This window comes from Zea mays, chromosome 8, assembly GCF_902167145.1.
Source record: "Zea mays cultivar B73 chromosome 8, Zm-B73-REFERENCE-NAM-5.0, whole genome shotgun sequence".
NCBI classification, from domain to species: Eukaryota; Viridiplantae; Streptophyta; class Magnoliopsida; order Poales; family Poaceae; genus Zea; species Zea mays.
Genome location: NC_050103.1, coordinates 50,451,152 through 50,466,581, shown reverse-complemented (window position 1 = coordinate 50,466,581; position 15,430 = coordinate 50,451,152). Strand labels below are relative to the sequence as shown.

The following is a 15,430-nucleotide window of genomic DNA, read 5'->3' as shown; positions in this document are numbered from 1 at the left end:
TCATTCTGATAGAAGCAAAATCATTACAAGAATTTAAAACTTAATTTACATTACTTGTTCCTTATTAAAAAGCAAAATGTCATAGAACAAAAAAGCATTTCAGAAGTAGGATATCACTCAGTATATGTGCTTTGAGTATGGTACATTACTATTGACTGTACGAGCTTCAGACTCCTCCCTGAAGTCACATTGTTGCTTGGAGTGTTGGCGCCCTTCTGGCTGCTGGCTTCGGGAATAAGTAGGTTGCAGTGGTGGTGGCGGTGGAAGCTGAGGCCAAGAAGCCTGTGAATGGCTTGCCGAAGCAACAGAGGCTGCAGGTTGATTGCCCACGTATTCTGGTATGTAAGGAGAGTGGCACGAAGCAGTGTGCAAGACCTGCTTCAGCTGATTCTGCTGAGCTTCGGCTTCGGTGATCTCCTTTTGCTTCAGAATAGTGATTTGGCATGATCTTGTAGTATGGCCCTTTTCCTCACCACAGAATAAACAATAGATTTTCCTCGGTTGATCACCATATCTTCCTCTGAAGCCCCTGGCGCCTCTGCCCCTTAGAGCTGGCGGCCTCACTACAAAGCAAACCCCCTTATAGCAATATATATATGTGTTGCTAAAAGCCCATATAAGTATTGTTAGGGTCTATACCAACGCATATTTATGTGTTGCCTATGTTGACGTTGCAAGGATCTTTTGCAACACATACAAATTCGTTGGAAAGTCCTATTAATATGTGTTGGTAAACTGCAACGAATATATTTATCTTATAACAACACTTACAAGTGTTTGTAGCACGAAAGGCCACTTAATCTCTGTAACACTTGGAACACTTAAAATGTAAATGTGGCAACACTAATATGCGTTGCAAGGAATAAACCATTAAATTATTATTTATTTATTTATTTATTTGAGTTCATACAAATATATAGCATACACAATGCCCTTGAATTTTTCCATCATCATAAGACACAATGCTAAATGCGCACAACTCTAAATTCTATATTTAAAACAAAATATCCGATTACAGAGTTTCATCCAAAACATAATCTATCACATAATGTGTGTTCTAAAACATGTTTTCTGTGAAAGCAACATATACATATAGGAGTCTAGTTGCAATCGACTCTTCTCTTGAACTAATTCAAATGACCAGTGAAAGCACCATTCCAGTAGACCTTGCATTCTATGGGTTCCAACCTGAAAATGAATTAAAAATAACATTTAGGGAAGAATCTAAACTCAACTTGAATGATAAACTGGAGAGATTGAATGATAAACTGGAGGGAGTAGTCATTTACTTTTCAGGTTCACAAAATAATTACAAAGAGGCATTGCTTGATTAATTGACAAAATGTATACTTAACAGATAGGTTTGGTCTAGATAATTGCATCAGCAAGTATGATGAGTTCAAAGTCACACAAACCTGGCTAAATCAATATGATTGGCTGACACTCTTTGCAACCTTCAAAAAAAAGTTGGAATGATTCAATATAACACAGTAATTAAGAGCAATAATACTTGTTAAGTAGAGTGAAAGAACATACACAACTTGAAGGCCATGCTATAGGATTTTTGCCTACGTCTCCGATAACTTGGAAGTTGTCATATGGTCGTATTAGTGGCTCATCAGGCACAGAGGTAAGACCAACACGCAGCATATAAAATTCTTTGCCTAGCTCAAGGCCTCCAACTTTCTGATTTGGATCAACACTCAGTATTGTCCCTAAGGCAACATTCTTACTTTTATGTCTCCAGCTCTTTATGTATACGGGAGTGCCAGCCTTATCCAAAGGTCAAAGAGTGAATTAATAATATACACAATATGAATTTCAGGTTGTATTATTTTTACAACAAGCAGATGACAATATTATAAAACGTATGCAAATAATTGGGAAGTTATGCAGTAGAAGTCCAATAACTTGATAGTTTATTTGTTGTGAGCATTTAGATGTTGCATCCTTGTTCATACCCTGTTGCAAATTACAGATTTTCTATCATAATTAATAATGTGATAACCCTAGAGAGACAAGTAATCACAATATCACCTTTGATGCATTGGCACGCTTGTTGTCAACTCTATTTTCTATTTGGAACTCTCTTGGTTTGGCCTGTCATTAGATAGAAATGCCTACTTAGATTTAAGAACCACAGTTTGATAAGAAATTAATTTAAAATTGGGATAAAAAATGACCTTATGTGCAGTAGCAACTCTGTCAGCCCTTAATAAATTCCCTTCTCTGATCCTTGCTGCATTCATCTGCTAGTGACAATCATACAAGCAATGGGTGACTTACAGATTATTTTAGTTTCACATGTTATTTGGTCAACATACCTTCTCTGCGGCATAGTTCCGTTTGTATCTTGATTGCAGATCTTGGAACCCATCATCATCAGTTTGCTCCCCCTGTATATGTATAATTTTAGTAGCTTCACATAAATATGATCTGGTGTGAATACATGAAAATTTATTACTACCATTGTGTAATTAAGTGTGTCACGATCATGCATCCCATACTCTTGACTTTGTGGTTCGACATATACTCGCTGTTATTAGAGTAAAAAACAGAAAATAAATTTCAATCAGCTATGCCAGCTATAACTTTGGGGCAAACATGTACTCTATGGAGATGCATACTTTTCGTTTCGAAGCATTGTGAGCATTTGTTGCTGCGGACAAAGGATCACCTGAACCTCCCTGTCATTGGATTCAAATGCCTACTTAATATTTAGGAACCACAGTTTGATAAGAATTTAATTTAAAATTGGGATCAAAATGACCTTATGTGCAGTAGCAACTCTATCAGGCCTTAATATATTCCCTTCTCTGATCCTTGCTGCATTCATCTGCTAGTGATAATCATACAAGCAATGGGTGACTTATAGAGTAACTATTTTAGTTTCACATGTTATTTGCGTGGTCAACATACCTTCTCTGCGGCGTAGTTCTGTTTGTAGCTTGATTGCAAATCTTGGAACCCATCATCATCGATTTGCTCCCCCTGTATGTGTATATTATTAGTAGCTTTATGTAATTATGATCTGGTGTGAATACCTGAAAATTTATTACTACCATTGTGTAATTAAGTGTATCACCATCATGCATCCCGTACTCTTGACTTGGTGGTTCGACATATACTCGCTGTTATTAGAGTAAATAATAAAACATAAATTTAAATCAGCTATGCCAACTGTAATTTTGGGGTAAACATATACTCTATGGAGATGCATACTTTTCGAATCGAAGCATTTTGAGCATTTGTTGTTGCGGACAAAGGATCACCTGAACCTCCCTGTCATATAACAACAAGAATGAGAACCGAACAGTCTAACTAAATATGTTATTTATAATGTAATGGTTGAGAAAAAGTTACATGCTGGTTTTGCTGTTGTTCCAAATCTTTAGTCTTCTGCTCCAAGTTCTGGACATGATTTACAAGTTTTTCCACCTGGAGTCTGAGAGATACTACATCTTCACTTGACGTTGGATCCAAAGATGTTATATTTAGATGCTTTAGACGACCTGATTTAGAGCAGTCTAACACTTTGTCTGGATTTGGAACAAGGCCCAGACCATGGACACGGCCAGGCTTCTCTTCTCCTAAAATTCTGGTTAGTGCATCTCCTTTCCATGCAACCTTACCTTGACTAGTGTCTGCTAAATCCGGTTGTTGTACTAACAGATCCTTCAAATCACCCTTCAAATATCATTATAGTACCCATTATTCACTGTATAACTAGTATTTGGATATAATAATCACTTAATAATAGAAATTATACCACATGTGCATTAATGTTCTTGCTGCTGTTAGCCCGATGTGTATGGATATACAAAACAACCCTATGAGGGTTTTTCTTTTCAGGATCTTGTTCTCTCTGTAGGACATGTAAAATATTAGACATCAATGAGGTGAAGTTAAGGATGCAACATGATGTTTATAAATTCAATTTAAAAGGAAATGTACCAATTCTTCTCTATTTCGAGCGAAACTCTTCGTCCCAGTTGTATGAATTGCCTTTTTCTTAGCACAGTTTATCCTATTCGCCTCACTTATATCCTGCCACATAATGAGGTAATAATTGTACATAATTCTCTTCTCTATTGAATTACAGAAATTAGGAAATGATAAATTTAACTCTAGCCAGTACCTGTGCTTTCAAGGTCATCCAATTATTGACAAGCGCAATCCACTGATCCGGTATCACACCTTCTGGAACATTTTTGTAATTAGCTTCTTTGCTCTTATGCACGTCAAAATATATAGATTTCAGATTGGATTTGTGTTGCCTCCATCTATCTCCAATGGTTCGCAGTACCCATTTTTCCATGCGTGCAGGGTAAAGAAATCTCTTCTGCATATCAATTCAAGAAAGGCATAAGAAAGTTTATTGTAAAATTTAAATTTTAGGCAGCAATATTATAGGTTGTCCAATAAATTTTTGTACCTTTACTTGGTTAAGTATATCCTCTTTATTTTTCTGCTCATTGGTAGTTCTCTCTTTCTTTCCTATCAGAAGTCTCCAATCCTTGTAGCTTAACCTACACAGGCAGCCATTTCTTGCCACCATGCCAAGGAATTTTCCAAGCACTCCTGCTTCTTCTCCAATCGGCTGGTCAAACTCATTACATTTTACTACAATCCTATGCCCTTTTGGAATGTTCCAAACATGTTTAAGTTTTGTCTTCCCACGTCTTGTTCCCACAGTTTCCTCTACCCAGTTACAGTGCAAAATCAATACATTAGAAAGGTCAAACAATTGTTGTTTTAAGAGAAGTTAAATTGTTGGTTCATTACCTTCGATATTAGGCTCAGCATCACCATCTATATCACAAGGGTGCCCAGTAGAGGTAGGATCAAAATCAGAAGCTGCAGCATGTTGATGATGATCTGAAAATAATTTTTAGATGCAAGATTTAGATCCTAAATAAATTTTGGACACATGCTCTGATTAGATCCTAGTGCATATACCATGGTTGTTCAAATTTAGATAAAAACTGAATGATGAGTAAAAGATTCAAATCACCTGGGGCAATAATCTCATCATTATTTTCCATATCTAATTGGTCTTCTTCAGGACTTGGATCAACGTGATAAGGGGCATATGTTTTGTGATTACTTCTTTGCACAACAAGCTCCTCTGACAAATACTCCTCATGGCTTCGAATGATGTTCCTTCTTGTACCCCTTGACATCTCTGTTCACACAACACCATATGGTATGGAAAGACAAAACACCATTGAAACTATGTGTTGAATCAAAACAACGCAGGCATCTAGTTTCAGAAATTCTAAAGGGAAAAATAACCCCAATTGCTTCAATGGACTGCTACCATAAATCAACTATGAGCTAAACCTTTAGCCATCTCTACGTCAGGCACGCATCAATCACGTACCATGCACTTCGGCCGCGGCAGACGAGGAAGCAGAGTGCAGATCGCGAGATGGTAGCAGCCGCATGCAGGTGTCGATCGCCAACAGATTTTATGATGGAAGAGGATGTGGAGAAGACGCGCGGCTCCGGCTGCAATCCTGAGTAGATCGGTCCAGAACTGCCTCCGGCGGCTGCGCGTTCCTTGGGAAGTTGAGAGAATAATGAAGGGAAAAAGATATGGATGGGAGATAATGACGCTGCCGCTTTACGTCCGGTCTGGCAGTCTCTGGAGGGAAATATGTGCCTCCAAAAAAATGGAGGGAAATCTCATTTGTTTTACAGAGGGAATTGCGGGCTGCTAAAAAATTTGGAAAAGAGGCATCCGCCATCAGGCATGGAAACCTTTTTGCTTGCAGGGACCCACATTTATGTGAGCGGCAATGAATTTTGACCATGGATCTTCTCAATTTGACAAAACTCTAAATCAAATCTTGAAAACCTTTGGATATAGTCCAAAAACCAAAAATGTTCATCAATATTCAATGTTCAATCAGATTAAATATTCAAAAAATCGTGGCCAAGCTACTAAATATCAAAAACTGGTTTTGAAAACTTTGAACGGCTTTGGGTGGTTTGAAACCGGTAAGAGATTGTTTGCATCCAAGCGATAAGGATGATCAAGATCAATTATATTTGCGATGACCCATAAAACAAGATTTACGGCCATTCTTTAGCTGTTTTGTCCATACATTTTCACCACACGGTGGGCATGCAAATTTCCCATGGACCATATGAGAAGCAAGCATTCCTAAGCCAGGTAGATCACTGATGGTCATAAGTACAGCCCCTCGCAAAGTAAAATTCTCATCTCTCGATGCATCATATGTGTCCAATCCAATCTCAAATAAATCCTTTAGGTCATCCAAGAGTGGCTGAAGGAAAACATGAATGCTATCTCCAGGACTTTTTGGACCAGGAATAATTAAAGACAACATAATGTTGTGTTCTTTCATGCAAAGCCAAGGAGGTAGGTTATATACTACCAAAACAACAGGCCAACAACTATGAGTGGAGCTCAACATTGCAAATGGATTAAACCCATCAGTAGCCAAACCAAAACGAATATTACGAGATTCCGATGCAAATTCTGGGAACTTTTCATCAAACCTTTTCCACACCGGTGCATCAGCAGGATGTCAGAGTGCACCATCCTTAATGCGCTCCTCATCATGCCATCTTAGAAAAGCTGCTGTTTGTCTACACATAAATTGTCTTTTCAGCCTCTTTTTAATAGGGAAGCATCGTAAAACTTTGCAAGGTGTTGCTTTCCTTCTTTCCTTCTTTGTTAATACAGACTCAGGTTCCTTATCCTTCCACCTTGAAGCCTTACAATTTGAGCAAAAATCATCATCTTTTTTTCCTTCCAATACAGCTGACAATTATTTGGACAAGCATCGATATTTTCATATCCAAGACCAAATTTAGAAATAAGTTTCTTAGCCTCATAAAAGTTCTTGGGCAGTTCCTTTCCATCTGGAATAGCCATACGCAAAACCTCTAGTAGATCATCAAAAGACTTATCAGACCACTTATTCATGGTTTTGACATTAAATAGAAGCACAAAAAGAGTTAGCTCACTCAACTCACACCCTGTCCATAGAGGTTTTTTGGAATCTTCCAGCTGCTTATAAAACCATTGTGCTTCTAAATTAGGCCCTTTTAGTGGTATTTGACTATCGACCATTGTTGTGTCATCATACAAATGCCCTACAACATCTTCAATCAGTTGATCTATATTAACGTGCATTTCCTCGCTATGTGAATTAGCTTCTTCACTACCGGTGTCTTTCACTGAATGATCACCTTGAAAAACCCATTCATCATAATTCTCAAGTATCCCATTGCACACCAGATGTCCATACATCTCATCCCTTGGTTGTGTAGTAGTGTGAACACATGTTTGACATGGGCAATATATCTTGGTACCTTCAGACTTATCTTTAAATGCAAATTCAATAAATCCTTTAACACCAGCTACATATTGATCGGAACCTTTAGGATAACGCAAGAGACGTTTGACCTTTCCAACATCCATTCTGTAACAATAAATATGCTAACATAGTGATTCAACAATAAAACATAGTGATTTACAAAGATAATATGCTAACATACAACTGAAAAATTCAGTCCTAACATAATTAGCAATCTAGTAGCTACTGCAGGAGTTAGAGACAAACCTGCAAGTGCGAGAGCGGAGGGGAATTGGCAGAAGCGGTGTCCTGGTGTTAGCGGTGACAGAGAAGGTACGTCTCAGCTGCCGGCTCTCAGGGATTCAATCTGGAACGACCTCCAGCGGCTGCCGGTGATGGATTAAGGAGGCGACCTGCAAGTGCGGAGCCGGAGGGGAACTAGGAGCAGTGGCGTCCTGGTGTACGCAAAAGGTATGCCTCAGCTGCAGTGGCGGGCCCAGGTTTTGAAACTTGGGTATTCAAAAAAATTTTGCAAGTAACAAACTAATACTTAATGTTATATAGTACGAACAGTATAATGTATAACACACATATAGCCATATGCAACTTAATTTTATCATTTAGAAGTGCTAAAAATTAACATGGTTGCAACATATAATATGATACAAAATGATAAATATTAGAAAAAAAACTTACAAGTTCAAAGAATAACTTTCCTCTTCATTTTTCAAACCTACAGACTACAAATTTAATTTGAATTAAAATTCAGCAATAACTATTCGTATATATTCAAAGAAGAAATTATAGAGGAGAGGAGAAGGAGAGATCATGGCGTCATGCTCACCTAGCAACAGTAGGACGGACAGGATGAGGGAGGCCTCAAATCCAAGCACTTCGGGCGCAAGAACGTCGAACCAGACAGTTAGGAGAGTGGAGAGCAACGATGAGCGGCAGTTTGAGGTCTTTCGGGGGCGAAAGTGAGGAGGGAAAGGCGTCCAAGGAGAAGGAGCAGGGCGGCGTCGCGTCGGGGAGCCGCGGTGGCCACCGAACAGATCGAATAGAGGTGGACGACGATGTACAGATTCAGATCCGTTTGGTGGCAATTAAACTAATCAAAAAGACAGAACAAATAACTAAATGTTCCATTACCTGACACAACTAAACTCTTGTCTGGATTGGTTAGCGCAGCTGGTTCTTTTCTGAGAGACCCAGGTTCGACTCCTGGGGTGTCACATTTTCGATTTATGTCAATTTTGCATGTTGAGCCCAACAAATAAGAGTAAGTAATGGGTGAGTTATAACATAGAATTCCATTGGCTCTGTTGGTTACCACACACAGATGGAAGTTTGCTAAATAGAAGGTTGCAAGTTCGAGTATTGCTATTGACGTTTTATTTTTTACGATTCCATAATTTTTCACTATTCAAAATGGTGGTAAGAATTATATTATATGACGACAAAATAAAAACGAGTAGTAGAAAATTTTGTACTTGAAAAATCGATGCATGATGTCAAAATACCATAGAATATATAACCATTAAATATTTCTTAACAGATAATATTTACAACACATAGTATGCGTTGTTACAATATAAATTGCAACGCATAAATTTATGTGTTGTTATCTATATGTTGCAACTTCGTAATTTACAACACATAAAGTTATATGTTGTTATCTATCAGAACCCTCCGTTGCCTGAAGCAGGAAGTCTTTCTTCTCAAGAGAAGCTTCGTAATCTTTAATTTTATTTTCCAAGCCCTCGATTATGATTTCATTTTTCTTGTCCTCGAGGTCTTGTTGCATCCTTAACGCTTTACTCAACAGCATGCTCTGTGTAAGTAAGATGATGTCAGAAATTTTTTTAGTTTATCTCAAAGATAACAGAAATCCAGACAAAATAATTTTATCTTGAAATTGGAGTAAAACAGACTACCGACGATAAGTTGTCACCGGTAGCCGCTGATATCAGCTTCAAGCTTCGGGAAACTGACACTCTTCGATAGAGTGCCGATTATGTTTGCCCGGCGCAGTCTCGAATACATCCTAAGGCCCCTTCGTTGATTCCACCAAAGAGCATAGCTCCTGGCTGGTAGCCAAATGATATCCCATATTCCTGTAGCTCCTTCTTTTCAGCCTCGGATAATTCTTGCCCGACCAGGTTCCGAAGGTCGAAGTCTTTTTCTTCCGAAGCAGCATCGACAATCTTTTTCCCTTAGTCAGGCATTGTGGCCATGACCTTCTCTGTAGCCGCAGCTGTTCTTCCGCAGCCATATCCAAGAGCATTTTATCAATCCCAGACAGTGTATTCTCAAAGTTGGCAGCTTCGGCAGTAGCTGAAGCTTCCGCAGAGGCATCAGCTTCAGTAGTGGCCTTGGCGCTTGCAACAGGCGTTATTTTGGATGCCGAGGCCAGTGGCGGTGTCCGCTCGATGGCTTGCATGACATTAACAATTCTTCGTTTTTTCTGACCCTCAATCTTCTCCTTTATAGCTAAGGGTTGATCCTTCTTCTGTAAAAGTCGTGTCAGTTCTGGTCTGAGAGGACTTAGCAGCTTGATGGGTAAAGATTCAGTCATTACCTTTAAAATCTCTGCTGTTTCAGCAGCGGGCGGTGTCGAAGGAGTCTCCTCTGTTGCCTCAGTAATCTTCGGCTCCGGAGTTTCAGCCTTCCTCTTCTTTGAAACTGCCACCTTCAGCTCAGGAGCAGTTTTTGTTTTTTTGAAGCCTTTTCATCCTCCTTTACAATTCTATCAGCTTGCCTACTCAAAATGCTGATAGTTCTTTTTCTTTTTACACCTTTGGCACCTTTATCAAGCCTTTCATAATCAGGATATTCAAATTTTAAGGCATCCATCACCCGGTTCAATCTTCGTTTTGGGCGGGTGCCGAAGGCCACGGTCATCAGTTGGTCTTCCTTTTTTGTATAATTCCCAAGTATTTCGTTGCACATGGTTTCAATCATGTCCAGCCATTCCTTGCAAGGCTTCTTGAATTGTTTTTTGAACTTGAAACGATAAGCTAGTAGAACAAGTTCATTCTTCTTCTTCGTTTCTTTCATCTCCGGCATTCTCCAGCCACTTGACGTTGGATACATCCGGTTGGCCAGATATTCCTGCACCAGGTCCCTGGTACTGATTTGCTCAGCCACCACTCTAAACTCTACTTCGGCCTACTGACATGGTGACCCCAGTTGCATATTACATAGGGGTCTGGTCATTCCGAAGTTCAAAGACAGTGGACTCATGACCATGGTCATCAGCTTCTCCCTCTTTTTCTCATCAGCCTTCATATAAAACCATTCATTCTTCCAGTCGGTTGGCCACTTCATGCGGTAGCTGAGGACTGGTGCCTTCGTATCTTTTTGATACGCAAAATTGTAACATCCAAAATTTTCGTGAAGGCCATCTGCTCTGGCCTTCGTTTGATAGTGCAGCTCGTGCACTCGACAGAAAGCTTCAGCATCTGGGCTCATCCCTTGGCTTCGGAGGGCCCAGATAAAAACGCTGAGCCTAACAATGGCGTTAGGGGTCAGCTGATGAAGATATATTTCGAAGTTCTTTAAGACTTCCCCTATCATCTCATTCAAAGGAAATCGTGGTCCTGCTCTAAAGAAGCTCTTGAAAACCACAACCTCATCCTTCTTCGGCTCTGGGGTAGTTTCTTCTCTGGCAAATCAGACAAGTTTGCTCTCAACTTCTCCAAAATAACCCGGCTTCATCATCATAGGCATGTCGTCTTTAGATACAGTAGATTTTTCAAAATCTAAGTGACTGGGCTTTGTTGGGATCAAAATACTATAATCTTCTTCGCTCTCATCAACATTTTCTTCTTCAGCAACACTTTGCTCAGCTTCGGCATCAGGAGCACCTTCGTCAACAACTCCCTTTATCACAACTAGACCAGATCGTTCCATTACTTCTAAAATTGGTGCTGTTTCAGTGGCCTTGATATCTTCCCCCTCACGAGACACCCTTGCAGTTGATCGCACTCTGGCCATTTTTGATGATTTTTTTCTGACGAAGCTAACCCGTTTGACGAAGTTAACCTTAAACGATGAAGTTTTCGCTTGAAAGCGCGGTGCAGAAAGCTTCGGCTATGGTTAAATTTTTAACAGCACAACAGTGCAATGGCAATGAATGCTATGGTAACTCTTCACCAACTCGTATGTTTATATAGTGCTGCAGGTGGGAAGGTGAACCGCCAGATCGCCTGCACTCGTTGAACGGTGGACCACTCGACGCTTGGAATATTATAATTGTTTCTCGGCAACGAGCTCAGGGAAGGTGTTTTTCGGACCTTCGGCATTCCGAAGCCTTCATGTTTTTCGTGGATCGAGCTCGTTACGAAAAACGACCTAGCACCACGAAGGGGCTACTATTGGGGGTCTTCTTCTCCGTCGAAGGTACTCTAAGTAAAAACACCTTCGGCAAGATGGTATGCAAGCAGGCACAACATGAAGATATATGCCGAAGCTATAATCGAGGGAGCTTCGGCATGATGACACGCTTGAGACGAAGGGCAGCACCGACTTAAAAAGGAAAAGACCGCTTAGTCCCTGATAATTTGTGTCATGGTTATAATTAATTTTCAAGGACACAAATGTAATTTTGTCTAGGCTACGTCCTGTGCCTATTAATAGATGAATAGTACCCCTATATTGTTCACGCTGACTTGTAATCACTTGTACGTCACTCTTGGACCTTTACCTTCTACCAAGCCGAATGTACAAATGTAATTTAGTATCATTGATGTTTGTTTATAAATATATAATATGATGATATTATGAATAATCTAATGATTTAAAATGATTATTCATGTTTTCTCTATGTTTCGTACAATCATGGTTATATCTTTGTACATTGCAATGAAGAAGGTATGTCCTTCTTGACCTTCGTCCGAAGTTCATTATATCCTAAGGGAGATAATGTTATGAAGGACGAAGGTGTTTAATCATTAACACTTGTGTTGCCTTGTATTTGATTCGTAGCTTTTGAGAACAAGTGACCAACAATAAGGTAAATACAGACTAGTCAATCCTTAGGTTTCAACAAACTAATGCGGGACATTGAATTATAAAGTATGTAGGACATAATAGGTCAAAGGACACTTGCCTTCACCAAGTTGTTGCTCAGGAAGGTCTTCGACAACACACTCAGGAACCACAGGCTGCTTGTTGTCTAAACAAAGTGATCATGCATTCAATACATTTGGATAAAGACAAATGAACAATACACCATACATATACAATCAAGTGCACATGAGTTTGACAGAACAGTATAAACCCAAAAAGGTAAACTTAGGTTTTAGGGTGAACTGGCACACTTAGAGCTTTGTGATTCTCTATGTATTATCTATTCCATGGATTACATAATTTACTTCCACTTATTTTAATAGGACACAAATATTATACCAGGGATAGATTCAAATGTTACATATTATCAATCTCACAAAATTAAACATCCAATTATCATTAGGGTTTTCCTTTTAATTTTCTTATTTAATAAACAAACTATTACATATACTTAACCTATAGTCTAGGCATAAAATTAAATGGAACATGCAGTGAATGATCATAACTTATTTAATAATAGAATAATGCTATGAACATTTTGCAATTTGAATCACTCAATTTGGAGTTCATATGCAAAAGATATGAAATAAACAAGTTTTGGAGTTTAAAATACAAAATTAGGCCTAAATCTATGATTAATCAAAAGTCAGGGGTTTGTCTGCAAGATTACAGGGGCCTGCGCGTGAAACAAAGGGACGACGAGTTGATTTCTAAAAAGCCAGGGGTCTCTTTAACAATTTTACCGTACAAAGGGGTATCGGACGCTCTCAGCCATCAGATCTCACATTGACGGTCGAGCACAGATCCGAGCGCAAGTGCGCGCGCGGACGCGCGGCGAGCGCTGGCAGGTGGGCTCGGGGCGTCAGCGACCTGAGGTAAGGCTGACCGGCCGGGCCCAGCTGCAGGGGCTCGGGCGAGGGCACGCATCAGAGCGGCCAGATCTACATCGGACGGTTAGGATTAGCTCGGATCTAATTAAACCTAGGTCACCCAATCTCGGATGAACGCCCGAGATCTAACGGCAACCGCGGGCACGATGGCTGGTCTAATCGCGGCGGCGGCGCCCGTCTCGGCGGCGAGGTCTTGCCGGAGGCAAGGGCACGACCACGGCGAAGGTCTAGGGTACTGAGGAAAGGCTCGGGTGCACTCAGGGCAACACGACGGACTCAACCATAGGCCTGACAACAGCGGGGGCACCAAGGGGTGCAGACCGCGGCGGAGCGGCCCAACGGCGGTGCGGACTTGCTCCAGTGAGCAATTATGCGGATGACAGAGCAGCAAACGGGGAAATAAGGGCATGGGGGTTGCTCACCTCGAGTGGAGACTCTGGAGCATCAAAGCAAACGCGGGGACACAGGGAGATCTCGGGTCGACGGTGGTGGAAGCCGGTGAGCGCGGACCGGGCGAACCAGAGGGGCTGGTGGAAAACCGGAAGGTGTCCCACGTTGCTGGCGAAGAGGCGGAGCTTATCGAGGCAACGGGCACGGTAGAAACTCAACGACAGCCACAGAACGTGCGGTGGACCACGGTTGTAACACCCCGGGATCCACAAACACCCTGGAATGCTACTAAACTACACATCTAACATTCATATATAAAATTTCGATAGCATTGTCGGCGTTTCGAGACCGGGGGGGTCCCTGGACCGACGAGTGAATTGTCGCCGCGTGCCCCAGCCCAGATGGATCGGCGCGAGACGGAGCGCGAAGGGGGGAGGCAGCCGGAGGGAGACGGGCGTGAGAGGTGGAAATCCTGCGGCCTTCGTGTTTGTCCCACGCCCAGGTCGGGTGCGCTTGCAGTAGGGGGTTACAAGCGTCCACGCGGGAGGGAGCGAGTGGCCTCACGCGAGCGCCGTCCCATCCTTCCCCGCGCGGCCAACCCTCTGTAAGAGGGCCCTGGTCCTTCCTTTTATAGGCGCAAGGAGAGGATCCAGGTGTACAATGGGGGGTGTAGCAGTGTGCTAACGTGTCTAGCGGAGGAGAGCTAGTGCCCTAAGTACATGCCATCGTGGCAGCCGGAGAGGTTTTGGCACCCGGTTCGTGTGGTGTCGTGGTCGTCGGAGGAGCGCTGGAGCCTGGCGTAAGGACAGCTGTCGGGGCTGCCGAGTCCTTGCTGACGTCCTCTTTCTTCCGTAAGGGGGCTGAGAGCCACCGTCGTCATAGAGCGTGCGGGCACCATCATTACTTGTCTGGCGGAGCGAGCCAGATGGGACGCCAGTCTTGTTCCCCATAGCCTGAGTCAGCTTGGGGTAGGGTAATGATGGTGCCTCCTGTTGACGTGGTCGGTCCGTGCCCTAGGTTGGGCGATGTGGAGGCTCCTCCGAGGTCGAGGTCAAGTCTGTCTTCCGAGGCTGAGGTCAAGTCCGAGCCCCTGGGTCGGGCGAGGCGGAGACCGTCGGCTGAGGCCAGGGCTGAGTCCGAGCCCTGGGGTCGGGCGAAGCGGAGTTCATCGTCTTCCGGGGCTGAGCCCGAGTCCGAGCCTAGGGGTCGGGCGGAGCGGAGTTCGTCGTCTTCAGGGGCTGAGCCCGAGTCCGAGTCCGAGCCCTGGGGTCGGGCGAAGCGGAGTTCGTCGTCTTCCGGGGCTGAGCCCGAGTCCGAGCCCTGGGGTCGGGCGAAGCGGAGTTCGTCGTCTTCAGGGGCTGAGCCCGAGTCTGAGCCCTGGGGTCGGGCGAAGCGGAGTTCGTCGTCTTCAGGGGCTGAGCCCGAGTCCGAGCCCTGGGGTCGGGCGAAGCGGAGTTCGTCGTCTTCCGGGGCTGAGCACGAGTCCGAGCCCTGGGGTCGGGCGAAGCGGAGTTCGTTGTCTTCAGGGGTTGAGCCCGAGTCCGAGCCCTGGTGTCGGGCGAAGCGGAGTTTCCTATGGCGCCTGAGGTCGGGCCTGGCTGCTTGTCAGCCTCACTCTTTCGAGTGGCACAACAGTCGGAGTGGCGCAGGCGGCGCTGTCCTCTTGTCAGACCGGTCAGTGGAGCGGCGAAGTGACTACGGTCACTTCGGCTCTTTCGACTGGAGGGCGTGCGTCAGGATAAAGGTGTC

General features: G+C 42.8%; 2 long non-coding RNA genes and 1 other non-coding gene across 3 annotated transcripts; all 3 read right to left on the bottom strand.

Annotated features, from left to right (window-relative positions):
• Window positions 1–863: 863 nt before the first annotated feature.
• LOC103643082 (uncharacterized) lies at window positions 864–2,254 on the bottom strand. Its single transcript, XR_002264627.1, has 5 exons — window positions 2,184–2,254; window positions 2,038–2,100; window positions 1,537–1,962; window positions 1,416–1,454; window positions 864–1,188 (listed from the first exon to the last, which is right to left on the bottom strand). It is a non-coding gene; the product is annotated as an uncharacterized lncRNA (long non-coding RNA).
• Window positions 2,255–2,466: 212 nt separating this feature from the next.
• On the bottom strand, window positions 2,467–2,837 carry LOC103643083 (uncharacterized). Its single transcript, XR_002264626.1, has 3 exons — window positions 2,771–2,837; window positions 2,628–2,687; window positions 2,467–2,536 (listed from the first exon to the last, which is right to left on the bottom strand). It is a non-coding gene; the product is annotated as an uncharacterized lncRNA (long non-coding RNA).
• Window positions 2,838–3,960: 1,123 nt separating this feature from the next.
• Window positions 3,961–4,866, bottom strand: LOC103635176 (uncharacterized). Its single transcript, XR_002749000.1, has 3 exons — window positions 4,436–4,866; window positions 4,139–4,342; window positions 3,961–4,047 (listed from the first exon to the last, which is right to left on the bottom strand). It is a non-coding gene; the product is annotated as an uncharacterized protein (transcript).
• Window positions 4,867–15,430: the final 10,564 nt, after the last annotated feature.